Consider the following 26,897-nt stretch of genomic DNA (forward strand, 5'->3'; position numbering starts at 1 on the left):
GCAGTGTGGGTGCCAGGGCAGGCCCACATTTAGGGCCCCAGTCTTGGTCTGGTGGAAACCAGGCAAGTTTCCCCATTCACCACTCCTTTCCATTTTTCAGTCTTTACTGCCTCTGGGAGGGAGGTCACGCTTGTTCACTCACACACATTTATTCTACTCGGTGCAGTTGAGCCAGAGCCCTGCTCTCAGGAAGCATGTTCCTGGCGTCTTGCATATGCACAGGCCAGCCCTTCGGTCTGGGAAATCCTCTCCCAACTTCCTGCCTTCTGGAACCCCCACTCATCCTGTAGGGTCTCAGCCCAAATGCCCGCTCCTCTCAAAGCCTTCCCTCGCAGTCCCCTTACCCTTCTTGAAACATACGGAGCTCCCTTCAACAAATGATCACATTTTCGTAAGAAAATGATGACAATTTTAAATGACCATTTAATTCTTGGATAGGAAAGTAAGGCATTAAAAAAATCAAAGTGGCACATTTGTGGAAAAGCCCTCGTCAATATTTATAGTTATTTTGCAAACATGAAGTGAATGGTTAAAGGGGGAAAAAAATCCCAACAACTTTAAAAATGTTTGTTCTGAAAGACAAGTTTAAACACTTGTGCTCATTAACTGGCTTCGTGTTTCTCTTTGCTTTGACTCCTGGACGCTCAGAGCTCTTGTGCTTGATTTAGTAGCTTTCTTCAGCCTGAGTTTTGAAGAGAAAGTTTGCCCTCGTGGTCTGGCTTTTGTCTTCCAGGAAAGCTCAGGAGGGAGGCAGAGCAGAGGGGTGGAGAGGGCAGGGATGCTGCAGCCAGCTCCTTGCTCCTTCACTCACCAGTGATGTACCTTGACTTGGGCTGGGGTCCCCCCACCCCCCCTGGAGGATGACCTTGAGACAAAGATGTGCCAGCATGTAATCCATCTGTTCGGGGATGGCATGAAGCACCAGGAGGGGAGGGGAGATGTGAGGAAGGGAAGGGAAGGGAGCTACCCCAGGGTGCTTTAAGGGGCAGATCATGGCAGGCAGCCACTCAGGAGGAATCCCAGCTGGGACCTCGGGGAGACTGGGAAGCACTGCTCTCAGTGTCCTACCCAAGAGGTGTTTAGCCACCAGGTCCCATCAGACACAAGTCAGGCTGTTCCCAGAGGCACAACTCTTCGATACTCTGGCCTGCCCCCAACACAGGCTGAGATGAGCTTGTGGCCAGAGAACGCCCTCAGGAAGGGACGCCATGTTCATAGGAAGAAGCCAGCAGGATGGTGAGCTCCCAGGCCTTGAGGGAGGGACAATGACAGTGCCTGCTGCAGACCATAAAAGGAGATAACAAGAAGAAGAATAACAACTTGAATGCTAACTTCAGCGTAGGGCTGGAAAACTCAATGAGGTAATACGTGTGAAACCACGGCGTCAATTTTAAAGCACCACACGAATGTTCCGCATGTTCCATTTGATACTCTTGATGGTGATGAGGATGAAAAGGGTGACTCATAAGCCAGTTCAGTTGCCCTGCCTCCCTCATAGGAATCTCTGACCAGGAACTGGGCTCCCCCATCGATTTGAAGTCTTTATACTGTAACTTTCCAGGGTGCCTGGAAGTGACATTTCCTCAGTCTGGTGAACTTTCTCTCAGACTGAAAACTGAAACCTGCCCAATAGCCCTTCTCCCCACAACCACAGCTCTCACAACTTCCAGCAAATAAGTGGGGGCTGTCTTTTATTTTACTTCTAACATTTTTAAGTTCAACTTTTGGAATGGGGTCTATATTTGCTTGGGACAAAATTCGTAAACATAGATTAAGAAGTGTACAGTGAAATCTTCCCTGACCCCCGTTTACTCGGTTTCCTTCTTCCCACAGGTCACCATTCCTGTTAGGTTCCTGTGTAATGTTAGAGGGTGGACGTGTGTCGTGTATATTTATTTACATTTACGTCAACTAAATTCGTGCTTTCCTCTCTTTTTAAACAAAAGCTATCAAACAACACATGTTGTGTGTTCTTCCCTTTACTGTTGCTATCGAGCACTGCTTTAACTTCCTTGTTTTACCAGCTGTATAATATTCCTCACAGCTTTTTGTGGCAGAAAATAATAACCTGCAGCGATCCACAAGCCTGCTATGGGCCAGCACCTGGCATGGGCTTTACACGCATGGTCTTACTGAACCCTCACAGCCCCAGGAGGGAAAAAGGAGCTGTAGTTACCACCGCCATTTTGCTACAAGGAACTGAGGCTCATTGGGAGAGTAAGGCCCTGGCCCAAGGTTACACGGCAACTCAGTGGCAGACCACCCCTAGAGGTGAGCCTGGCCTGTCAGGTTTCAACTGTGCCCCTTATCCCCTGACACAGCCTGCGGCTGGACTGAGGGAGCTGCACACTGGGGAGCCACTGAGAGGGGGTCTCCAGTGGGACGGGGGTGGGGCTGGAAGGGTGATGAGGCCGGGGGGGTGGGGCTAAGGGAGGAAGCTGGGGAGTGGGATGGGGGGCGCTGGAATCAAGTACAGTGTGAGAGCAGGGAGGGTGTCTAGAATCAGCTGGTCCAAGGGCACGTTTTTATCAGGTGGAGAAATTGAAACCCAGAGTAAGGTGGTGGCATTCCCAAGTTCCCAGGGAGCAGAGCTGAATGAGAGGCAGGTCTCCTGATCCCTCATCTAAGGCTCCTTCTAATACCACTCTGAAGACAAAGGCAAAGAAAGTACGCGTGTCCCTGGGTCTCTGTGTGTGTGTGCGCCTGGATGTGTCTGTGGGGTCTGGGAAAAATATATGTGTGCATAAAACTCTGTGCGTGAGCATACAGCATCAGCTAAGCCATGGAGAGCAAGAGGAACTCGGGCAAGGAAGAAAAAGGGGAAAAAGGAAATGAAACTCAGAAATCCTTCCAATATGCACGCAAGTCCCAAGGATTTCCAACCTGGAATTTTGCCACCTTTAATTCTATGGCAGTGTTTGACAATCTATCTGGTATTCATTTGGGGGGTTTGTTTATTTTTACAACTTCAGCAAGTGCAGATTTTAGAGTTCCTGGGCTCTTTGGCAGTTTCACAGAAGTTCTCAGTTATTCACGGCTGTGGTCATTCCATATGTGCCGGGACATGTTGCCATTGCCTGCTCAGTACCCATCTGCCCCTTCTCAGGGATAGTCACACTAAATGATACAGACTGAAAACGGAGGGAGGATGGTTCCCTAAAATCCTTTTGCTAGAATTTTGGGGGAGGAAAAGTTCTTTCCCCTGTAGTTACTTAATGTAAGAATTTGAACCTGAGGTCTCTTCATTGGAAGACCATCTGAGGTGAAAGCAGAACACACAGAGTGATTCCAATCGACCTTTTGAGTACCTGGACAGCTGTACCTGAAGCAGGTTCCACCTGGACGTTTACATTATAGGAGGCATTAAATTATCTTTTATGTGTTGTATTTGATATACATTTAGCGATCGAGAACCAGGCGGTCTGGGTTGGAATCTTGGATCTGCCACTTACTAATTATATAACCTTGGGCAAGACACTTACCCTCTCTGGGCCTCAACATTCTCATCTCAAAAAGGAGACAATAATAGTATGTATTTCATAGAGCTGATATGAAGATTAAATGAGTTAACATTTGAGAAGCATTTAGAACAGTGTCAGGCATATAGTTAGCATGTTAGTTGCCATTTTTAAAAATTAATTGTATCATTCAGTATGCTGAAGTAACAAACAGCCCCCAAATCTTAGTGGCTTAATACAACTGTGTATCAGCAAGCACCTTGCTTATCTTAGTTACTCAGGAATCTGAGCTGACAGAGAAGCTGCCATTTCTAAGGATGCAGAGGAAAACAGAACATAAAAAAAGATACACTGGGTCTTAACGCTTCTGCCCAGAAAGGGTACCGTCACTTCTATTCACATCTCATTGGCAAAACAAAGTCATGTGCTCACACCTAGCTTCACAGGGAGGGCAGGGCTATTCTGCCACATTCCCATAAGGGACAGCCCTACTGATCACATTACTAGTGCTATGTTTTAACCGACTGAGTATTAGACACTTGAATTGAAAGATTCCCAAGTAAATAAGAAGCTGTAAGTTTTCCTGGTTTCATGCTCATCATGGGCCAGGTGCTATGACTAAGCCATGCCCTTATTAACCCCCTTTTCCTCAAACCACTGCAACCATTTTGAGGCCTGTTGGCACTGGCAGTCTATCTTCCAGGTGCCAGGGCCATGTCATTGACATTTTCAGCAATCGCTTGCTGGTTAAATCCCAGAAAAATGTAAAGAAGTTGTATCATGTGCCCAGAGCCACAGGTCGACCAAAGAAAAATGTTGAGGGGGCAAAGATGGAAAGCTCTTCTTGGAAGAAGGGGTATCTTAGGTCAGGTTCCCAGAAGTGCTGTTGAGATGAGGATTCACGTGTGTGTGTGACTCACTGCGGAGCACTCTCCGGAGAGAAGGGGAGTGAAGGAAGCTGGAGAAGGCAGACAGGAGCTAAACAAGGATGTGGAGTCAGCCGGAGTCTCCTTCAGCCGGATTATCTGAGTAGCTCTGGGAGTGTGAGTTTCCACCACAGGGTGGGTGCTGCCTTGTGTAGCCCATTGCCATCAGTCACTCGCAGCAGGTTACACCCAGAAGGGGCGCATTAACTTCCGGGCTAAGCAGGTCCTGTTGGGTTGGTCAGGGGTAATGCTTGGAGAAGGGGACAGCTGTTGAGCTGTCCACATCAACCTCAGAGCAGCTGGGGAATGAGCACAGCAGCCCAGTCAAGGGGATTTGGGTAGAGCCCTACCACTGCTGGTGGCCAGGAAAGCACTAATGGACCCACTGACCCTTTGCCTTCCAGTATAACTGCACTTTGGAAGCATAGGAAAATATTGACATTAGTGGGGTAAAAAGTGGCCTTCAATGGTTCCCCATTTACCTCCTAGATTAAATATAAAGTCGACCATCAACTTATATTTCCAGGCTTATATCCCAAGAGTCTCTCAAATCTAGCCTACAAGAAAACCCCCCTGGAAACTTGCTGTTTCACGAGTAACCTGTATACCTATGCTCAGACTCCTTCCTCTCTTCTGCCAAGAGTGCCCTCTTTACCCCCAGACCTATGAAATTCTATCTACATTTCAAGGCCCTCTGAAATACCAAATATTTCATAAAGCCTTTCCTAATCACTTGACAGGATATGAACTTTTCCTTCTCTGAAACCTCAAAGCCCTTCCTTTGTGGAGTGGGTTCCATTCCATTAATTTGAGTCATTTGATAAGTGTATTTTCCAAACCTTTTGTGACTGCTTTAAGAAAAGTTGAGTCTTTTTCTTTTTGCAGCTTCTGGCAAATACCCTAAATTTTAATAATAAAGGCACTTAATTAGCATGTGTATAATCAAATAGCTACTTCAGTAAAATTAAATGTCCACGCATTATGTGTCTTATCAAAGCCTTGCTTAGTACGTGCTACGCATGAAGTGTTTTCTTTGTATTAATTATCTTATTCCGTTTTCCTGTTAATTATCTCCACCCTACGGATAAGAAACTGAAGCTCAGAGAGATCAAGTAACTTGCCCAAAGCCACACAGGGAGCAAGTGGTAGACTGGATGGGGACTTAGGTCTGTCTACATTCAGAGCCCACACTCCTAACCTCTGTGAGTCAGTTGTGACAGGGGCTAACACAGGCTTGCAAACAGAAGTTGTATCTTCAAGTGCAGGCTTTATCACTCACTTTGGGCACAACGCTCAATAAACCTGGCAGAGTCTGGCAAGCTGCTCACCCAACCCATTCATTGTTTCTTCACTCATGAAGTCTCAGGTATTTTTGGTGACAAGTATGTCACAAAGAGGAATCTTGATCAAAATCAAATGGAATGGAGGGAAAAGGCTTTTATCTTTCACCTGATTATCATTATGCAACTCTCTTGGATCTGGGAGTAGAGGCAGGTGTAGGGAGGGGGAAGGATACCCCAAAACATGCTACTCAAAATATTACTGGCCCATGTGAAGTACAAAATGTTACTGGCTTATTTAAGTCTAGAAACTTTTAGAGCAATATGACTTTGCCACGACATCCAAGCACGTGGTCAGTGGGCCTGTCTCAGTGAACAGGGCGCTGGGACCAGCTGCAATGGGCACTATTGAACTCGGGTGGTGAGTCACATACAGTATTTTGGAAATGTTCAAAAACTGGCCCTCCACCACAGATAGTTTGAAAAACATGTTATTCAAGATGATGCCGCCCTAGTCACATAGTAAGGAAAAGCCAAGCCTTCAAGAAATACCCAGAAACCTAAGACAGACGAAAGCAAGAGAGTGGTTGCTGTCCATGGCAGTGAACCATGGAAAAAGTTCGAGAAGATGAATCTGGAGTTAGGTCTTGAAAGAAGTTGTTGGCAAATATTGAGGGACCAGGGATAGGAGGGCATTCCAGGAAAGAAGCAGCACACAAGCTAAGGCACGGAGGGCATGGAGGATATATGAAGGACATGCCCGTGCCCTGCTCATTAAACTGACACAGAGAAGTCAAGAGACTGGGTTCTACCATTTGACAAATCATCATGATGATAATTGTTTTGGGCAAAACATCCTTGGATGGTAAGAGTAGCGGGCACGTTTAAGGAATAATAGAATATTTACATAGTCTCAAAGTATCTGCCATCCACATTCTTACTAAAGACAAAGCAAACACAGTAACCCTACCATGGAGAAACCTAGCAGGCACCACCACAACCAAATGATCAAAGTGAACATTCTGAGTCATGAGAAAAATCAACCCCATGTGCCGCCTGATATGATGCACTAGGAAGAATACGACATCACGTTTGTGTTATTCCTGCCAAAAATGCTCATGAGGAAACATCAGACAAACCCCAACTGAAAAACATTCTCTAAAATAGCTGACTTGTATTTTTCAAAAATGTCAATATCATGAAAGACAAAGACTAAGGAACTATTGCGGATTCAAGAAGACTGAAGAGATGTGACAACTGAATGTAATGTATGATCTGGGATTTTCTTTTGCTTTAAAGGGTTTTATTTGAACAATCAGTGAAATATGGGTAAGATCTGTCCATGAGATAATGATATTCGATGGACATTAATTTCTTGAACTTGATCATGGGTAATAATGTTATTTTGGGGTGGCCGGATGGCTCATTTGGTTAGAGCGTAAGCTCTAAACAACAGGGTTGCCGGTTCAATTCCCACATGGGATGGTGGGCTGTGCCCCCTGAAAATGGCGAGTGGACTTGGAGCTGAGCTGCACCCTCCACAACTAGATTGAAGGACAGCGACTTGGAGCTAATGGGTCTTGGAGAAACAAACTGTTCCCCAATATTCCCCAATAAAATAAAATAAAATAAAGGTTATTATTTTTAGGAAATAACACACTGAAATATGTAAAGGGGCTTCATGTTTCAAATAGTTCAGAAAAAATACACTATGGATGAGGATATATGTATAGATATATAGATAGAGACCGAGATAGAGATAGAGGGTAAAGCAAAGTGGAAAATTTGGGAAATAGGGGTGAACGGTGAATAGGGATTTTTGTACTGTTCCTGTAACTTTTCTGTGAGTACAAAATAATATCAAAGTTTTCAAGTTAAAAGAAGAGGGGAGAGCCTTTAGGCTCCAGTTCCCACTTGGCCCTGAGTGAGTGCGTAACTTTGGCTATGTCTCTCCACCCCTCCAGATCTCTTCACGTCTCTTCCAGCCCTTCCAGCTGGCGTCCTCATGGCTGGCCTCTCTCATTCCACATCCTCCCAGCTAATTTATGAATTTACACCTCTCATTTTCCTGTGTCTAATGTTTCTTTCAGACCGTACCCTGATAGCTGGTCTCTTTGGCTTAACACCCCTTGAGCTCTGGGGCAGCACTGCAGGATTCTGCCCAGGTCCCGTGCTTGCCTGCTTGGCCAGCTTATACCCCAGACAGACCAAAATAATTAACATGTATTGATGGCGTACTATGTGCCAAGCACTGCACTTTATCCCAATAACCTAAAAGGTAACTTCTCAAGTGAGTATAACCCAGTCTCAGCGTCACCTCCACCTAAATTCCAATGGCTCCAAAACCCTACTTCTTTGACCACACGAGTATGAAACACAATATTTAATGGGTTGCCCTCCCCATATATTCCTGGGAAAACTCAGGGGCCCTTAGATGTGCCCATGGAAAACACTTGGTTGTCTACTTGCATCTACTGCCCACAGAGCTAGGATTTTGGGTCTCAGGTCCTCACTGTTCCAGGGAGGGGTCCCTCCAAGTTGGTGGTTCCATCTCTGTCTCCACTGCTTGGGTACCATGAGAGCTGAAAACACCTGTACCTCAATGCCCAAGATCTTGTCACCTCTGAGATAAAAAGAATGCTCCTTTTGTGTTAGATCCAGTTACAGTGGGAGATTGGGGCGGGGGGGTCCCACAATCAGCAGCTCACACTCTCGTGCTATGGCATATTATGTCAACGTTTTTAAATTGCTGGGTGGGGCTGAATTCTAGTATCAGCCATAATACAATGCTGGGCTCCATCTCTTTGCCAACATTCAGGCCTGGTTCCTGGGTCCATCTCTCCACACAGTACCACTTCCCTTAGTGTGAGTGCTCTCGCCATGGCCCCAAACACCTGGGGGCCAGATCTTGCCCCATCAAGATACCCTCTTTACATCTGAGGCTCAGAGAAGTTAGGAAATACACACTGAAATACGTAAAGGATCTTGCAGAGGATCCCATAAGGATGGGTCAAGATTTGAACCCAGATCTGCATCACCCTTTCCAGCCCATCAGCTTGTCTTCTCTTCAAAGTGGAGTGTAGCCAACAATCTGGTAAGTGGAGGCCTTCCTACAAGAGCGTTCGCTAACTGAGGCTTTATTGCACCAGCCTTGCCTTCTGGAAGTCTTTTGGGCAGCTGCTCACGGTGATGCTGACGCTGTCAGTTTCATGCTTGGATGATCCAGGCCACTTATTTTCTTTCTTCCTAACATCTCTTTCCTCAGAAGCACTTTATCTACCCAGAAGAAGGTAACCTCAAGCATGGCCCATTTTTATACAGTTCTGGAAAATGCTTGAGGGAGGTGGGAGGAAAGGTTGCAACTACTGGCAATGTGGTTTTGTAGAAAGAGCGTGGGTTTCAGAATCAGACAGGCCTGGGTTCAAATCTGGGTTTGTTACTTACCATTTGAGTAAATGTTCAGAAGTTCAAGGCCCTCATCTGTAAAACAGAGATAATACCATTTAGCTCTCAGGATTAAATGAGAAAATTTATTTAAAATCACCTGTCCGGAAGAGGGGTTCAATGAACCCTAGTTTCCCTTGCCTTCTCCGACACTTTTTTGGATTATATGAGAATTTTAGTCATCAGTATTTTTGTATTCATTCTTCTTATGGACAACCCCAAAGTCAGCTTAGAAGTAGGCCTTGTGTCCATGGAGACGTACTTAAGGTAAACAAACGTGAAAAGGGGAAGCACAGAGACCCATCCCCTACGCCCACTCACAACCAATGCACAGTCTCAGCAGAAATGTTTCCAAAGAAATGTTTCACAAAGCTTTCGGGGAAGGCACCAAGTGTCCTTTCAAAGTCTTTACATGCTTTTTCATTGTACAGCTCTTGAAATGAACAATAATTCGAAACAGATAATAATGAACTTCACACAGCAATGGATCAAACGTGGAATTATTGAGCTCACCATTGTCTAATATAATTAAGCTGACATGCTGTTGAATCCAAATGAAGGGCTTTTTTTTCTCCCTCTGTTCTGTATGTGCACATTTATTTGAAGAACTTCTAATGGGCAGAATGTTACAAGATTTTCTGGGCCCCACATGGTTTCAGCTTTAATCCAAACAATTTACTTTCTCCTGAAAGTCTGACTTTCTTTTTACTTATTTATTTATTTATTTTTTTGGCATCATTATTTTGTAAGTTTCAAAGGAGAATTGCTTTCTTGAGTGTGCGTGGAAATATAAGCACGTAAATCACACGCCAAATTTACTTAACATGGAGGACTAATCCCACTGTCACTTCCCACTTGAACAACGCCTTCTTAGGGAAAATGCTGCAAACCTTCTAGAAGACCAAAGTGCATCTAATCAAATGACTTTTAAAAATTCCACAAAATAATTTCTTTGTCTTAAACAGCTTATTAAACACAGCAGAGATTAGATCATAGCTATTTCTTAGAGCTAACTTTAGATTTCTCCTCAATCATGGCAGAAAGCAGACTACTTTATAGGGATATAAACACTCATTTGAAAGGCTAATAATGGAGTGGTTTCCTCTACTTCCCCTCTAGCACAAGGGCCAACTTCTGATGAATGAAAATCAACTCATGTCTTACCCAGGACATCTGTCCTCAAGATGTCACACCTAAAATGATATGGCAGGAACATAAGTCATCAAAGGCAACAACTCATAAAATTACAGCTAACAATGGTACATAGTCTTGTTTTTACCATCAACCATGTAAAAGAAAGGGCATCTAATAAAGGCTGCAGTAGTCGGTTTATTAGTTTCTAGTACATGTCATGAATTTTCCAAAGACTCTAACAGAAGCATTGGCTTGGCCCATACTGCAAAACCACAGGCAGAAGATTCGGTGCTACCAAGGATATCCACACAGTAGTAGGGAGAAAGATTAGCAGAACAATTTTCCCTAAACCAGAACATCTAGATGTCCCTGGGTGGACAAGTTAAAGCTACCATCGTCGAGGTGGGCTCTGAGTTTTAGCTCAGTGGGATATAAGAAGCTACAGTCTCTGTAGAGAGAAGGCCAAGCCCAGTCACCGATTGTTAACGTCAGTAGCTCCATCCATCAACATCAGAGCCAGAGCAGAGAATGAAGAGGGAACTAAGGAGTTCTTCCCTTTCTCATAGAAACAAATCTGTTCGATGATACGTGAGAAGAGTTGAGCAGCCACAAAACCATAGAATCACTGAACACTGGAGCTGGAAAAGTTGTAGAAGAGGAAACTGCAGTTGAAGGTGGTGAAACGACTCTCCCAAGGTCACAGAGAAACCACTACTACCCTTCACCACTTGTGACTTGAATGGAAATAGTCTTCTTCTGACATTAAAAAAAAAAAAAAAAAAAAAAAAAGGAAAAGAATGAGTACACTATGTGTCAGCAAAAGTCATGCCACATGCAGCTAGATCATTGCCCAACAAAGGAAATGTGGATTCACAGAACTAGCTTCCTACTTCAAACACTATTTTTCCTGTAATCGGGTAAGGCTGGGAGCAAATTCTGGTCAAATACCACAAAGAATAAGGGAAGCTCCCTGTTCTTAGATGTGTAAACTGTAAGCACAATTAAGACTTCTCAACCATTTATCAATCCAGTATTGCTTGTGGGATGCCCAACGTGGACTAGACATCTTGGAAAACATAGAAAAAGCATAAGACGTGGTCTTTTCCCTCAAGAAAAATTTGAACAACTGTAGGAGGTCATCAGAGATCAAGTACAAAGATTGAATATTGACAGTGATCCCAACAGGAGATCAGAGATGGGCGAAATTCTAGACTATTGGACAAATAGTCAAGGATGGCTTGATTGACCTGATGTCCATGGTACCTTGAAGGCTAAGTTGAGGAGGGGAATAGGTGTAGGGGGAGAGACAAGCTGGGGTATCTAAGCAGGAACAAAGTTTCCAAGGGAGGAATTAATATGGCTCCAGAAAGTCTGGTGAAGAGACACAACCAAGTAGCCCAGAAGTTGGGCTTAAGGACAGACTGGAAAACAACACTGAATCCATAGGGAAAAGGACAATGAATGACTCACTAAATCATTTGGCTGAAGCAACACAAAACAAAGCACAAGTAGAGGCATATTTCTTTGGAGATCCTTGTCTCACTGCTGTGTTAAGAAAAAATAAATCCAGAGTTTTTAGATGTACATATGCCAGAATCATAAAAAGATTATATTCTTTATATCATAACTAATATCTTGACTTCTGTACAAAATATAAAGTTGGTCTGAACTGTATGAGAAATTGTTGCCCCTTCACATCACTACTCTCTAAGAGGAAACTGACCAGATAATTTTAGAAGCCATTTCTAGACCCACAAGGTACTGACTCAACAAAATAAGGTATTGCCAACGCTATTAAAGATCCAAGAAGGTATTGCCAATACTATTAAATATCCAAATGCCCTTATGTGCCTTTGAACATTCCTTTACTTTGACCTTGAAGGCTTTCTTAAACTTATCAACTCCTTCCATCTGAAGACTTGCCTTGCTTTTATTACCTCTAATTTCCGGGGCAGGGAGATAAACTGAGGTGTAGAGGAATCATGGAGCCATCTAAACGGGAGACTGTTTCAAGGTTAAAACATGGCACACCCAAACGCCTGCCGTACACAAAGGCTATTTATAATAAATCTGATTTTAAACTTGGCTTTACAATGAAGTTCGAAGCAGAAAGAGCAAAATTCCAGACTGAAGAAAAATTACAGCTGGAAAAATAATTTTAACATAAAAAAACCCAAGAAAGCCTTCCAAGTAGTTACTCAATTTGGGAATTTAAGGAAGATGAAGGTTTGTGTCCAAGAGGAAACTGCTTTGGGGATACAGAGGAATGGAAAGTCTTGCCTTCGGCCTATTTTTGAGCCCTGTCTTCAGCCATACACACGTCTGCATCAAGAAAAGGTATTCCTTGATTCCAAGAGGGCACACACGAGCAGAGGCCTCTGGTCACACTACGAGTATGCACAAGCCACACACAAAAGCTTAAGGGGGTGAGAGGCTGTGGGATGGGAGACATTAATTTGCGCCTGGCTGTTGGCCCCAAGGACACGTGCGCCTTCCCTACCTGCCTGATTTGCCTCCATTGTATTACTTCATAGAGCTCCAGGTCACGCAGGAGTTGTGTGTGTTTGGGGGATGGGAGAGGTGATACCAGGGACAGACATTCTCTCCTTCTTCCCTCCTTCCCTTGTCTTAAGTTGGGGGAGCTTTGGATTCACGGTTAATAGATGCTCAGTGTAGCCATTTGCTGCCTGGAGGTTGCAGAGTCTAACTCCAGGATGGCAAACACGTGGGATCGGTGCTGCCACTCCTTACTCCCCTTCCGTGGCAGATATCACTGATCAAGCAGGGCACTCTTTTGCCCAAAGACTCCACTTCAGAGTCTTTCTCAACACAACAACCCAGACTGCCATCACCAATTAGAGTTGGCCAGTGGTTTGAAACTTATTTGCCAACCCCAGGTTGAGAGAAAGAAAGAAAGACAAGACAGAAGGAAGAAAGAGGAATGTAACTTTACTAAGCACCAACTATGCACCCAGTAGCGGCATATTCAGTAGCGTGGGTAAGTCTGCCCTGATAAGGAGGGGTAGTTTATCACTGGCATCCTGTAGTGATAGCAAAAACAGACCTGAATCGCCTTTACATGGTGCTTAAATTCTCCACAAGCACCGTACTCCTTATCGGCTGCACCTTGGCTGGATCTCCCACTGTCCCCTTCCCCTCCTCTGCGCTGGGACCAACATCTGCTGGCGTGGTTTCCTCAGAACAACCTCCCAGGACAACCTGGTGAGGTAGCAAGGAACTGGAGTCAGAAGAGCCATGCTTTTATCCCTGCTCCACCCTTCGCTGTGGGCAAACTGCATTTCAGTTTCCTCATTTGTGAAATGAAACAATAAAACTGTTGCTTTCTTAGAGCTTGTAATGAGGGTTAGTACTTACGCTACTGTGAAAGGGTACAGCGCCTGGCATATCGGAGGAATTTTTAAATGTCAGATTTTTTCTTTAAGTTACCGACTGGACTAGACTGCCCTTACCCGACTTTTAAGATCATTACAATAATAATGAAAACAATTCATTCTATACCAATATACCAAATAGGGGTGTCAGATTTCAGGGGAAAAAATATAGGCTGCTCAGTTAAATTTGAATTTCACATAAAAAAAAATGAATAATACTTTCAGTATAACTATTTCCCGAATATTGCATGGGACATACTTACGAGTATACTAAAGTATGGACATATTTATACTATATTTTTACATCTGAAATTAAAATTGAACTTGCTGTCCTGTATTCTGATAATACGAACATCACATCTTGAGGTCTGTGGAATGAATAGACGAGTAACTCTTCAGAGATAAAAATGTCATACAGAAAGGAATATTTCTCAAAATGGATGATTTTCACCTTTCTTTAGCCACACTCCACAGTAAGAAATAAATGTTGCATCACAATTCCATGGACACACATAGATGAATTAAGGGGAATAAACATTTCACAAAGGCTTTTCTGGGTACATTGCAGTCTAACATTTTCTGTCTTCTTCATTCTCCCTTATTGTATTTCTTTTTTTTTTTTTCAATCCCTGACCCAGCCTCCCTTAATTGATTTCTTGACCCCCTAATGCAAAGGTCAGGAAACTACAGCCCAAGGACCACATCCAACCAGCCACCGGTTTTTATATGGCCTGCGAACTAAGAATGGCTTTTACATTTTTAAATGGTTGGGAAAAAATCAAAAGGAGAATGAGATTTCATGACATGAGAAAATTATATGAAATTAAAATTTCATTGTCCATAAGTAAAGTCTTATTGGAACCTAGTCACGCTCATTCACTTATGTGCTGTCCACGATCATTTTCACGCTATAATTGCAGAGTTGAGTAGCTGCGAGTGGAGAGTTATATGTTGAGTATGACCCACAAAGCGAAAAATACTATTTTTTGTCCCTTTACTGAAAGAGTTGGCCTACCCATCCTAATGGGTTGCGACCTGCAGTTTGAAAAGCTCTGTTCTAAACGGTTTTGCCCTGAAAGCATCTATTTCTATTCACATGAGTAGGCCATTTTTTTCCCCTAAGAATCTTAGGTCAACCTTATTCTTCTCGGTTCCTCCTAAGATAAACTCAAATGAACAGACTACAGCCAGAACATTTATTAGGTTGGTGCAAAAGTAATTGCGGTTTTTGCAATTTTTTTTTTTTAAATCTTTCAAACCACAATTACTTTTGCACCAACCAAATATTTTTGGGCTGCCCTTAGAATATGGGTTGGACTCGGTCTAGGCCCCAAACTTAACATGAGTTGAGAAGACATCATTGACCATTATTTCCAGGCACTTGAGACATCGACTGCTCCCAGAGAAGGGAAGGATTAGGAAGGTCATGGAGAACAAAAACATCAAGTTCTTGACCTTGAGCTAGTTAGGCTCTTGCCTCTTATTACAGAGTTTAGAGCCTCCAGAGTGAAGCTTTGTGATGTGCAAGAGCTAGGTCTGATCAAGTCTAACGGCTAACTCCCAAGTGAGCATGACATAAAGTTTATACTCCACCCAAGAGAATGGAAAGACAGGAGAGGATGGTTGCTCTGGCTAGAGAGAGAGGACAGGGGAGAAGAGGGCTAGAGGATGACAAATCCCTGAGGTGCCTTACCTTGCATTCTCCCCCACCTGTGACTTTGGGTGGTGGGGTAACAAATCTCCAAGATAGATTTAGGAGATGCCAAGACCTGAGAGAATTTGTGCCTTGTTTTCTGGGAGGTGCCTGGAGTTAGGGGGTGGCTCACAGATGAACATTAGCAGTTAGCAAACTACCGCCCAAAGGCCAAATTCAGAGTGCTACCATTTTTGTAAATAAAATGTTATTGGAACAGAGCTATGCCCATTGGTTCACAAACTGTGTGTGGCTGCTTTCGCTGCTGTACTGGCAGAGTGGAAGGCTTGCCTAAAATGTTGACTATCTGACCCTTTCCAGGACACTGGTTGCCAACCCCCGTTCTCTGTGCTAAGCAACAGTGGAGAAGGCAGAGCAGCAGGGCAAAAGAGGCAGCGGAGCCCTGGGAAAGCCCTCTGATTTTCCCCCAGCCAGAAGTAGGAAGAACATCATTTCCCTTGCTCGCCATCCTCCCCCAAATGGACACAAAATGGCTAAAACAGGATCAGCAGACCTGAGCAGGGCTTGAAGTTGGAATGAGGAGGATACATTTGAGATGGAGGGCCCCCTAACAACTGGGACCTGGGCAGAAGCCCAAGTATGGCCACTGGGTACCAGTATGAAGAGATGCCAACAGCCGAGATCAGGCCTGCAACAGTCTCAAGATGCCTGTGGACCAGACCGCCCCCTCCCTTCCTCACTCCCCTGGCACCCCATTTTTGACACTTCAACAATCCTAAGCTTCCAGGACCTTAGCTGCAACCCCTGGAAGAAGGGAAAGGAATGAAATGTTGAATTAAGTGACTGAAACCAAAATGAGTAAACACCAACATGAGTGATTTTTCTCTGGAAGTCCCTATATATGAAGTTTCCTGCCACCACCAGAATGTGGGCTTAAACTAGAAATGAGGTTATAGAAAAATGAAGATGCTTACATTCTGTGTATACAATAGGAAGGAACAGGAAACTGACTTTGCTGCTACAGGAAATTGGAACTTCATTCCCAGCAATTCAGGAGACCACAGAAGTGCAAGTCCCAATGGCTCACGACTCAGTGACTCCATACTGAATTTTTTTTCTATCTTCTTCTTCCTAGAATAAGACCATTTAAACTAGTCCAAATCTCCCAGTGATTTTCCCCATCCTACCTTCAACTTGACCCTGTACCAGCTTGAATTGTCACCAGTAGGTGGCGCTAACATGGAGAATGCCGATACTCATTATCTCATGATAAATTAGCTAATTAAAGCTCCCTTCATTGATTCTTTCCTCTACCACACATTTCCTCAAATCTAATTGAGCCTTCTTATTAAGTAGGTCCTGAGTGGTTTCACCTCCAGGCTCCCTCTCCCTCTCTGGTATGATATAATGGAAAGAATTCCAGAGTCAGAATACATGGGATATGAATTTGGGCTGCCTTACTAATTAGAGGAATTGGCCAAGTCCCTTAATCTCTCTGACTTAGGATCTTCATCTTTAAAATATGTGAGTTGGTCTTGTTAAATTCTTGTTTTCCAGGTTTGAAAAGCAATTCGACAACTACCATGAGAGAACACACTTTGCCCATCAAATTAATGAAGTTTAAGAAAAACTCAAGACTTCAAGAAAAAAGGCACTTTGACATGGTGCTGTGGGGAATGAAAACTGGTACAAACTTTCTGGAGGGCAATGTGGCCATGGTTAGCAAGAGTCCTAAAAATGTATGTACCTTAGACCGCCAATTCCACATCTAGGTATTAATATTAAAGAAACAAGTAGAGACATGTGCAAAGACAGCTAAAAGGAAGCTCAACAAGGCAGAGCATTTTGGCTTCTCTGGGGTCTCGTGTATCTTTGTTAACTAGTTTTTGAACCTTCATATAGTCCTTAGAACTCCGTTACAATACTTGTATAAGGCAACAAAGCAGACCATTGTTTAATCATATAATGAGAGGAAGAAGTCGAGCTTAGGATTTCTCAAATATTTTTTGTGTGCCACACACCATGCTCGAGAGTTTTCTTAAGTTCCTTCTTTAAATATTCTTACAATAACCCTATGCAAAAGGTGTTACGAACTCTATTTTACAGATAGAGAATCTGAGGCTCAGACAAGTTAACCTTCTTTCCCAAAGTCACGCAATGCCTGGTAAATGGAAGAAGAAATGTGTCTCCTGCTTTGTAAAGACCAAGTTCCCAGTGGGCTGGAGGAAACTATCCCTGTAATGGAGGTAAGGGGAGGGAAACTCAGTTTGTGGACTTTGATCCTGGCCGAGAGTTGGATCTGGGCTCTTTGGAGCCCTTAAAGAAGAATTGTAATTTCAAAGCTTCTGCCAATTCTTTGTGCTGCTAAAAATGGAAATTCAAATTGGTTTGTGGTGGCCAAGGCTTTTTGTAGGGGAAAAAAAAAAAGCATTTAATTGGGCTTTTATTGGTACAAAAGGAAATTCCATTCTGGAATGGGAACGCCTAGACAAGGAGACCTTCAAATGCTGCGTATAGCAAAGTGAAGGGGTGGGGAGTTGTTCTGATGTGAATGGATGTGCGTATTTTCTGGTGGGAGGGAGGGAAGGGGAGGCTGGAAGCCGGCCCTGGGGAGGAAAGTCAGAGTGAAGCCCTGTGCAGAGGTGAGGAGGAAGCAGGGCCAGACTCAGCAATCTGTTGGGAACCTGAAGGTCAAGGAAGACCAGTGGGGACCGGGTGACACACGGCCCTGGGTCTTGGTGTGCGGTCCTAGCTGGCACTGAACTTCACGTTCCCTTTTGTGCACTGATACTCCTTCAACTTCTCAGTCAAGCTCCTGTTCACATTGCCTCCAAGGTAAAGCACGCACTGAGTCCATTTCGGGGTCAGGGACACCATCCAGACGGAGAATGATAACTGACCATGGAGGTTATGTCCACACTCTTGGAAGAGCCTTGGGTTTCTCGAAGTCTTAATGGGTTAGAAGCTTGGGTGATTTGCATATTTTTAAATAAGGATGCCCCTGGGGGGCTGTAACAAACTCAGGGACACATGAACTCTACGTGGTTGTTACGTTTTAGGGAATGAGGCTTAAACTGGTCTGCAGGACAGCTGAAACCATGCAGCAGGATGCCTTTTAACAGAGTTCACCTGTTATGGGCCTCTCCCTGACCACAAGCACTTGGCCGCTGGCAGCAGGCTAGGTGATTACAGCATTAGATCATGCTTATAATGGAAAAAAGGCTTCTCCTCTCTGGCTGACTAATCAGCTTGCCATTTTTATTGCATGATCAGTATCAAAAGACAGTGATTCTGAACTCTGTCAGCATCCCGGGTGTATGCTGGCATGACAGAAAGAACAGCTATATTAGCGACGAGAACAGGTGGAGGGATTAGTGTACTTGCTAAGAAGGTCAAGACAGCTTGGTCCCTGGAGACATAGCAAAGGCTTTTGGCTCCCATTAGAACAAGAACAGCTACTACAAGAGACTTCCCATATGCCGAGTCCTCTATAGGCAATGTGCATTTGCCTTTTTCTTCTTATTTTAATGTCAAAAGTATTTCATGCTCATTATCAATCTGTATTAGTTTCCTAGAGCTGCCATAACAAATTACCACAAACTTGGTGGCTTAAAACAGCAGAAAATTCTTCTCTCACTGTTCTGGAGGTCAAAAAGCAAAAGAATCAAGACGTTGGCAGGTCACAGTCCCTCTGGAGGCTCTAGAGGGGAGCTCCTCCTCAGCTCTGCCAGCTCCTGGGGGCTCCAAGGAAATCCTTGGTGTGCCTTGGCTTGTGGCTGCGTCACTCCAATCACTGTCTCTGTCTTCACATGGCCTTCTCTTCTTCTCCCTGTGTGTTTCATGTAAGGAACTTGACATTGGGTTTAGGGCCCACCTACAATCCAAGATGATCTCATCTCGAGATCCTTTACTTAATTACACCCGCAATGACCCTTTTCCAAATGAGGTCACATTCAAAGGTACCAGGGATTAGGGTACAGACATATTTTTTGGGGGACCACCATTCAACCCACCATACTAACTAGTGATAGAATTTAAAGATGGATATGAGGGAGGTATAAAGTTTTGGAAAATTTTGTCAATGTATTTTCCCCTTTCAATAGACTCATTTCCCTCCTTGCAGCCTTTCCTCATTTTTTTTTTTTTTTTTTTTTTTTTTTTGTCTCAGGAGAGGGCAAATACCACAAAGCAGAATGAAAGGAGGGAAAAAAGGTAAAAGGAAAAAAAGAAGGCTATAGGGACAGAAAGGGAAGAGAGAGTACACCCAGTCCCAGGACAGGTCAAGAAGGGGAGAGGGGAGGGTGAAGGCAAGAGGACAGATTGAGGTTCTATCTGGATCCCCACCCACCTTGAGGTAAAAAAGCCTAGGTGGGGAGAAGGGAGGGGAGTCTGACAATGCAGACCAATTGGGAACTCCAAGTGCCAGGGACTTGCTGATCCGTACTCAGGGTGTAGCTTAGACAACTGGAAATCCCTTCAAGAAGCCCCATGTTTATCACAGTGGCCAAGTAATAAGGTACTGCCCAGATGTGGTTTAAAGGAGGCTGAGAGAGTGTGTAAGCGTACAGACGGAGGAAACACCCCAGTTCCCATGGAATGTCATACTGGAGTTTCTGTGTGACTTCATGAAGAAGATGTGGAAGGACCAATAGACCAGGGGAGACCTGGAAAATGGGGACCAGGCCTCTACATGCAGGAATCTCAGTAAGAAGTGAAGGCATGGGCCCATGGACTTCTGCAGTGGGAGCCCCCCAAAGTCACGAAATCATTGAGCTACACCCCAATAGGCATTTGTGACAGATACCTGGGGATGGGGAAGGACCAGGAAAGAGCACCTTCCGTTCCAACCCTCTCGGAGGCCATCTTGGAAAGGAGGCAGGGCAAAAGGAGCTCCTGACAGTAGAGAAAAAGAAAAATAATGACCTTAAACTCTGGACTGACTTAATGATAATAATAATTTTAAAAAGGCTACTTTTAAATAAAAGAAGCTGTTACCTTTAACTATCAAGATATGGGACTGCAGATTGGGAAGCAAAGAGGTATGAAAGAGCAAAGGGATTATAAAGATAATGAACAGAACTACCTTTGTGTGTATGTGTGGGTGTTGAGGTGGCTGTATATACACACGCCCTCCGTGGATGTACTCTTTCAAAGTTTATCATTTCTCCTGGAGGTACCAAACATCATCAGTTGTGTATCTTTCCTTCCCTTTCTCCACACACACAAAAATGTATATACAGATATATATATATATTTCAGTTCATTGGAAAAAAGGCATATAGATTATGGCCACTACCTTTCTTATGTACAGTACATTAGAGTGACTGTATGTGTGTGTAGAGTGAATGTGTATACATACATACATACATACATACATACATACATACATACATAAAATATGTATACATATATAGCTTCTTTTAATTTTATGGTATGCAAAATCTACAATTTATATACCCAATCTACTGTTTCTCCCTCCCGTCACACTGCCATCCTGTCCTTTCTTTGGACCATTCTAAGCAATGCTTCAATAGACATCTATCCTTGTTTTCCCATCTAATCCTCACAAGATCCCTCTGAGGGAAAGGTCCTTACTGAGACTCATGGCACAGGCCTGGGCCCCATGTCCTGATGCCACAGTCCATGCTCTTTCCTCGGCACCGCATCGAAGTTCCCAGAAATATCACTCCCCATGACTGTCCACAGAATCTGGAAATCCACTTTCAGGGAGGTATTAGTTTCCTGCGGCTGCCGTAACAAATGACCGCAAACTGGATGTCTTAAAACAGCAGAAATGTATTCTCTCACAGTTCTGGAGGCAAGAAGTCTGAAACCAAGTTGTCAGCAGGTCTACCCTCCCTCTAGAGGCTCTAGAGAAGAATCCTTCCTTGTTTCCTCCTAGCTTTTGCTGGTTGCCAGAATCCTTGGCCTTCTTTGGCTTGCAGACACATCGCTCCAATTTCTGCCCCCACCATTTCAAGTTTCTCCCTGTGTACCTCTGTGTCCAAGTTTCCCTCTTTGTACACGGACACCTGTCGTTGCATTAGGGGCCATACTAATTCAGTAGGACCTCATCCTAACTTGATTACTTCTGCAAAGACCCTTTTCTAAATAAGGGCATATCCACAGGCTCTGGGTAGACATGAATTTGGGGGGGGCAGGGGGGGGAGGGTGTACTATTCAACCCAGTACAAGAGGGATGTTATTTTAAGTTGAAGTGCAATTGTTTCGAAAACTCATTTTCAAGTTCTAAAGAACAAATGGCTTGTCTCTAAAGAACCCTGCTCATGTGCCAGTGCCGTGTGGACGTGGATGGTGGGGTGGGCACCACGCTGTGGCTGGAATACTGACAGAAACCTTGTCCGGATTCTTCACTCCCTCCCACTCAGCTCCCATCTGTCACCAATCACTGTGTGTAGGTCCCCTTTCCTCAGAATCACAAGATCACCTCCTTTTCTCCACAGGCCAGGCCACCGAACTCCTCACCGGAGCAGCAGCAATAAGCTCTGGGAGGAATTTCTTCGCCTCCAGTCTTGCCATCCTATAATCCATTTTCTAACCTTCAAGCCGAGTAATCTTCCTAAGTTTAAAACGAAGATCATGCAAAGCCTGCTGACTGCCTTTGGGGCACAGTCCCAGCCTGTCGGCCAGCCCACCAGCCCCTCCATGATGGGCTCCTTGCTTCCCGGGCAGCCTCAGCTCTTACACAAGCCCCAGAACCCAGTGTCCTGCATCCTTGCCATTCTCAGGACCCAAAGCATCCTCAAACATCGCTGTGTCTTTACATGCTCTGCGTCTGTCTGAAAACCCCTTCCTTCCCTCCTTCACATGGCGAAGTGGGTTAAATAGTGAACCTCAGAAAGACATGCCCAAGTCCGAACTTCCAGAACCTGCGAATGGGACCCTACTTGGAAATAGGATCTTTGCAGCTGTAGTGCACTTAAGAATCTCAAGATGACAGCATCCTAGATGAACTGGCTGGGCCTACACCCAATGACAGGTGTCCTTATAGGAAAAAGGCAGAGGGAGATTGGACAGAGACAGGCGGAGGGGAGGGGCAAGTGAAGACAGGCAGACATGGGAGTGATGCAGCCGCAGGCCAAGCAATGCCAGGAGCCACCAGAAGCTGCAAGAGGCAGGAAGGATTCTTCCCAAGAGCTTCCAGAAGGAGTGTGGCCCTGGCAATACCTAAAGTTTAGACTCTGGCCTCCAAAACTGGGAGAGAATAAATTTCTGTTGTTTTAAATGAGCCAGTTTATGGTCCTTTGTTACAGTAGCCATAGGAAAGTAATATACTTGGGTTGTCCCCAGGGTGTCATCCAAGGCTGACAGGCTGCTGAAGTCACAAGGGCACCTAGCTGAGAGGGTAAGGAGGAAAGAAATCCAGATCACAGTGGGCCTGCCGAGCTGTGTCCTCTGCCCTTTGTCAGAAGGGGTACCTTTCTCTTAGTCACACAAAGGCACCCGATGGGCCGGCTGCAGCCCTAATTCCTGGCTGTTCTTCAAGGTTCTGATCCTTGGTTGTTTCTCTAGGAAGCCTTTGCTGATCCACACTCAGCCTAATTTGAGCCCTTCACCTGCTCCAATAGTGCCTGACCACACATCTATCCTGCTGTAGGACAGCTGTCTGGTCACAGTTCTGTTCCCTCCTCTGTATCTTGAAAGAGGACTTTCTTATTCTTGCCTTTTCCCTATATCTAGCATATAGATGCTCGAAAGAGACCTACTGAATGCATGAGCAAGAGCACACAATGGGGCATTAGTGAGTTTGAGGCAGCTCTAGGCAGAGATGGGGTGCTATTCCCAAAGGGGTGCTCAATAAAGGCGAGTCCATGCATATCACCATTTTGCTTAAACCAGCCATCACACAGAACCGAAAAATAGAGCACCACCAGGATGTTACTGTTTTACAAATTTATATCTGATCGTGTTTCTTTATCTTTTCCCTAATTGAGGCATCAGTGCTTAAGGATATTTCCATTTGGGCCAAGTGCGTTGTGCACACGTCCAGTGGGACCCAGTGCACTGCATTCCATGCAGACGCACACATGAGCTCATGCAAGTCCCAGGGTGCTCATCTGGTCCAGATTTGAAGGAAACTATTTAGCTGGATGGAGAAAAACACATCATGTATCAACTTAATACCAAACAGATTTTATGACATACTGAAACTGCTTTTGATAATCTACTAATATATCAGAAAGGCTAATGAACTTAAAGGGAAAAAAAAAAAAACAGCTAATCATATGTTTGAGATCTGGACAATGTTTGTTGGGGTTGCAAAGATGACAGAAAGACAAAAAGATGCAGGGAGCTTTAGGGAAAGTTATCCAAAAGCCCCCCGAAAAGCAATCTTGTCTATTGTAGCAAGAGGTGTATCTTGCCAATATGTGAGCATAGACAATTTTTTTTTTCTGGCTGAAAGTCAGGGTGGACTTTTCCAGAGACGAAGAAGTACCATGGCCTGGACATTCTCATCCCTGCTAGGCATGGGCGGCCATGGATGCTTCCAAGGGAGGACTCAGTGCTTGGTCCTCTCGCTTGGCAATATATGAACCCATTGGTGGTTCCCCTGTTGGTTGATAGTTGAGCCCCCTGACCTATCATTTGACCGACCACACAGCAAAGTGGGGGAAATGGGGATTCAAATGATAGATCAGCTAAGGATTTCTGGCTTCTAGCAAAAACCAATTGTGGGTGGCCTAAGAAGAAAGGTAATTGCAGAGAAGGATACTTGAGAGATTAACCCCCCAAAATGGAAAGTTAATGCACCGTGGAAAAGGCAAGGACTGGGACAATCAGTGTCCTCAGCAGCAGGAGCTGACATGCATGGGACAACTTCAAGTTCTGAGTGATCAATTCTGGAGGGAAAGAGGCTGACCGACCCAGTTGGGATGGGATGGGATTGGATTGGATTGGATTGGGTTGGGTTGGGTTGGGTTGGGTTGGGTTGGGTTGGGTTGGGTTGGGTTGGGTTGGGTTGGACTGGACTGGACTGGATTGGATTGGACTGGATTGGACTGGGTTGGATTCAATTGGATTACTCAGCTAAGGGCAGGAGCAGGTGGTCCTATTAGCCAGCAACCGTTGGAATCAGTGTCTACCATAAATGCCTACCTGGAGAACTTGGACTAGACTGGATTACTCAGCTAAGGGCAGGTTTTAGGGCATGTGGAAAATTAATATAACGTTTTTGTTTGCTTGCTTGCTTTAGTGTAGGATTTTCACCTGGGTATGTTGTAGAATGTGGTACTGCCCCCTGGGATGGGGGATGGCATTTGGAAATTTGTGGAATTCTACTGGACTGTCTCTATATCTGGGGAGGGGGTGGAGATGGGGGCACTACTGGCTCTTAGAAGGCAGGGACCCAGAAAGCTCAACTTCCTGCAATGCCCCCAGGGAGAAGCACTGCACTAGAGTAATTCAGGCTGTTCCTGGCTGAATCTGTATGACACTCTCAACTTCTATGTGATAAGGAGAAGGGATATGACTGTTTGTATTTGCTTTGGTTTTGAGATAGGTTGTTGTCATTTTGGGGTGTTTTTATTTTATCGTATTATGGTTTTTACATAACCAAATCATTCTTTGCCATTGTATAAATAGACATATTTTCTAAAGTGCCAAGAAAGGAGTGAAGGACATTTTTCAGAGTAAAACCATCCTTTCAGATGCCACACTCATATCAAGAGCTCCAGGAGAAAGTCTTTTCCTCCAGGAGATATTACAAAGCGGTTCTCAGGGATCAGCCAAGCCCACAGGTCAAAGGCCACACTACTTTACTACCTCATGCACACAAAGCATAAAGAGAATTGGGGACAAAAGACCAGTGCAAAACCCTTCCCTCTCTATTACTGGGGAGAAGCAGAAAAGGAATCATGTAATCCTTTGCAACAAAGGAATCATGTGACCTTTTCAAAAATAAGAGTGAAGTCAGAAGTCAGGACTGCCTGGGCAGGAAGTTCCAGGGAAATTCAAGGAATTTTTTAAAAAGAAGAATTTCTCAGAATAAGGCTGTAGGAAAATGTCCCCTGACAACTGGGGTAGCCATATTGGCAGAAGTTAAGGTGCAAACATGATTAACCTCATTTTATTTTTATACAGGAAACCAGAGGGATAGCGAAGAAACGAGTTCACTATTCCTGGTTCTTGGCTGGTTCTAGCTTTCAGGGAACGCTCCCTTCTTCAGGCGGAGCCTTGTTTTTATGGCGAGGGACTCACGTGCTTTTTTATTGCCACATTTTCTTTGAATCATGGTTGGCAATCAACCGTTCAGATTTGACCATTTACCTTTGGGACTCCTCTGGGTATGTGAAGAATTCCCCCATCTGTCTTGCTCAGGATGTGGGCAGATAAAGAATTAGTAACAACCAGATAGATATTGTCTCTGTTTGGCTGGTGTTGGGAAAGAACCTTTGCAATCAGCCAAGGAGACAGTCACCAGCACTAAGAGACGCAAACAGAAGTATATCTTGGAATCTCATCTACCTCTGCATCTGTCTCCAGGTCAGAGGGAGTGCGGGTGGGAAATCCCACCTTTCAAAGGTTAAACACAACTTGTGACTTAAACAGAGAATTGTGGAAACTGACAAAAGAATGGAAAGTTGCACCATAAAGTAAAAACAGGAAAAAGAAGGAATTCAAGTCAACACCTATTTATTAAGCATTAGGTGCTGTGCTGGCTGACTCATCATCACAATCACAATAGTCAGAATAGCAGCTCATGTTCGCAACCCTCCTTCCAGGTGCTAGACGCTGTTTTAAGTATATCATATGTATTAACTCATTTACGCTTCATAACAAAACTATAATGTTTATACCTATTAGTGTCATACCCACAGCAAGGATGCTGAAACAAGGCACCAAAACACTAAGTACCTTCTCAGAATTACCCAGGGAGTAAGTGGTAGAGCTGGAATGTAAACTGAGACAATAAGTCTTCAGAGTCTGGGCCTTAAATCACTATGTTATAGTGTCTCTTGAGACGTAATTTCTTTTCTCAAGAAGGTTACAGGGAGACGGACTCATAAACAGGTAATACCAATATTATGACGACAGAGACGATGGATATGAGCAGGGTGTTTGGGAAGCCCTGAGTCCAGTCGAGGGGATAAAGGCTGCCTAGAGAAAGTAGGCTCTACCCAGAATCTTGGGGAGTGGGTAAGAATGATTTAGGGAGCTGAAGAAGCAGAAGGAAACTAACCAAAGCAGCAGGAATAAAAAAAGTGTGTGTGTAAGAAGCAACACGCAGTTTGAGGGTAGGATGGTATAAAACATGAGGAAGAGGGTGGGGTGAGATATATCTGGGAACCTAACACATTAAAGGCAGACCATATACATTTGTTGAATGAACACGAGAGTCCAGCCAAGCATAGTGTTTTGTGGGCCAAGTTAAGGTGTTTAGTGGCCTGTGTGTGCGGTGGGGAGGGAGGGGGGTTAAGCAAAGGAGTAGTATGATATTTGAAAGGTCACTTTAGCAACTCTGTTGCAGGTCATTTTTTTTCTTTTTTCCAGGCTAGGAGAGGGACCAGTTTATCTGTCTTCTCTAGTCGTTCTTTATCGGGAGGCTCTGTGTCAGCAACTGTGTGGAAAGTGGGCCAAGAGGTATATCT

At 44.4% G+C, this 26,897-nt stretch overlaps 1 long non-coding RNA gene across 3 annotated transcripts in view; it reads right to left on the bottom strand.

The window, feature by feature from the left end:
• LOC109453822 (uncharacterized) overlaps positions 1-26,897 on the bottom strand; it is a 48,181-nt gene that overhangs the window by 13,020 nt on the left and 8,264 nt on the right. For 2 of the 3 annotated variants that reach the window (XR_012492829.1, XR_012492830.1), the window contains exons 3-4: positions 20,093-20,181; positions 9,109-9,144 (exon numbers count right to left, since the gene is read on the bottom strand). This is a non-coding gene — a long non-coding RNA (uncharacterized LOC109453822). The remainder of the gene's footprint in view (positions 1-9,108; positions 9,145-20,092; positions 20,182-26,897) is intronic. The other variant, XR_012492831.1, reaches the window with a different exon arrangement.

This window comes from Rhinolophus sinicus, linkage group LG02, assembly GCF_036562045.2.
Source record: "Rhinolophus sinicus isolate RSC01 linkage group LG02, ASM3656204v1, whole genome shotgun sequence".
NCBI lineage: Eukaryota > Metazoa > Chordata > Mammalia > Chiroptera > Rhinolophidae > Rhinolophus > Rhinolophus sinicus.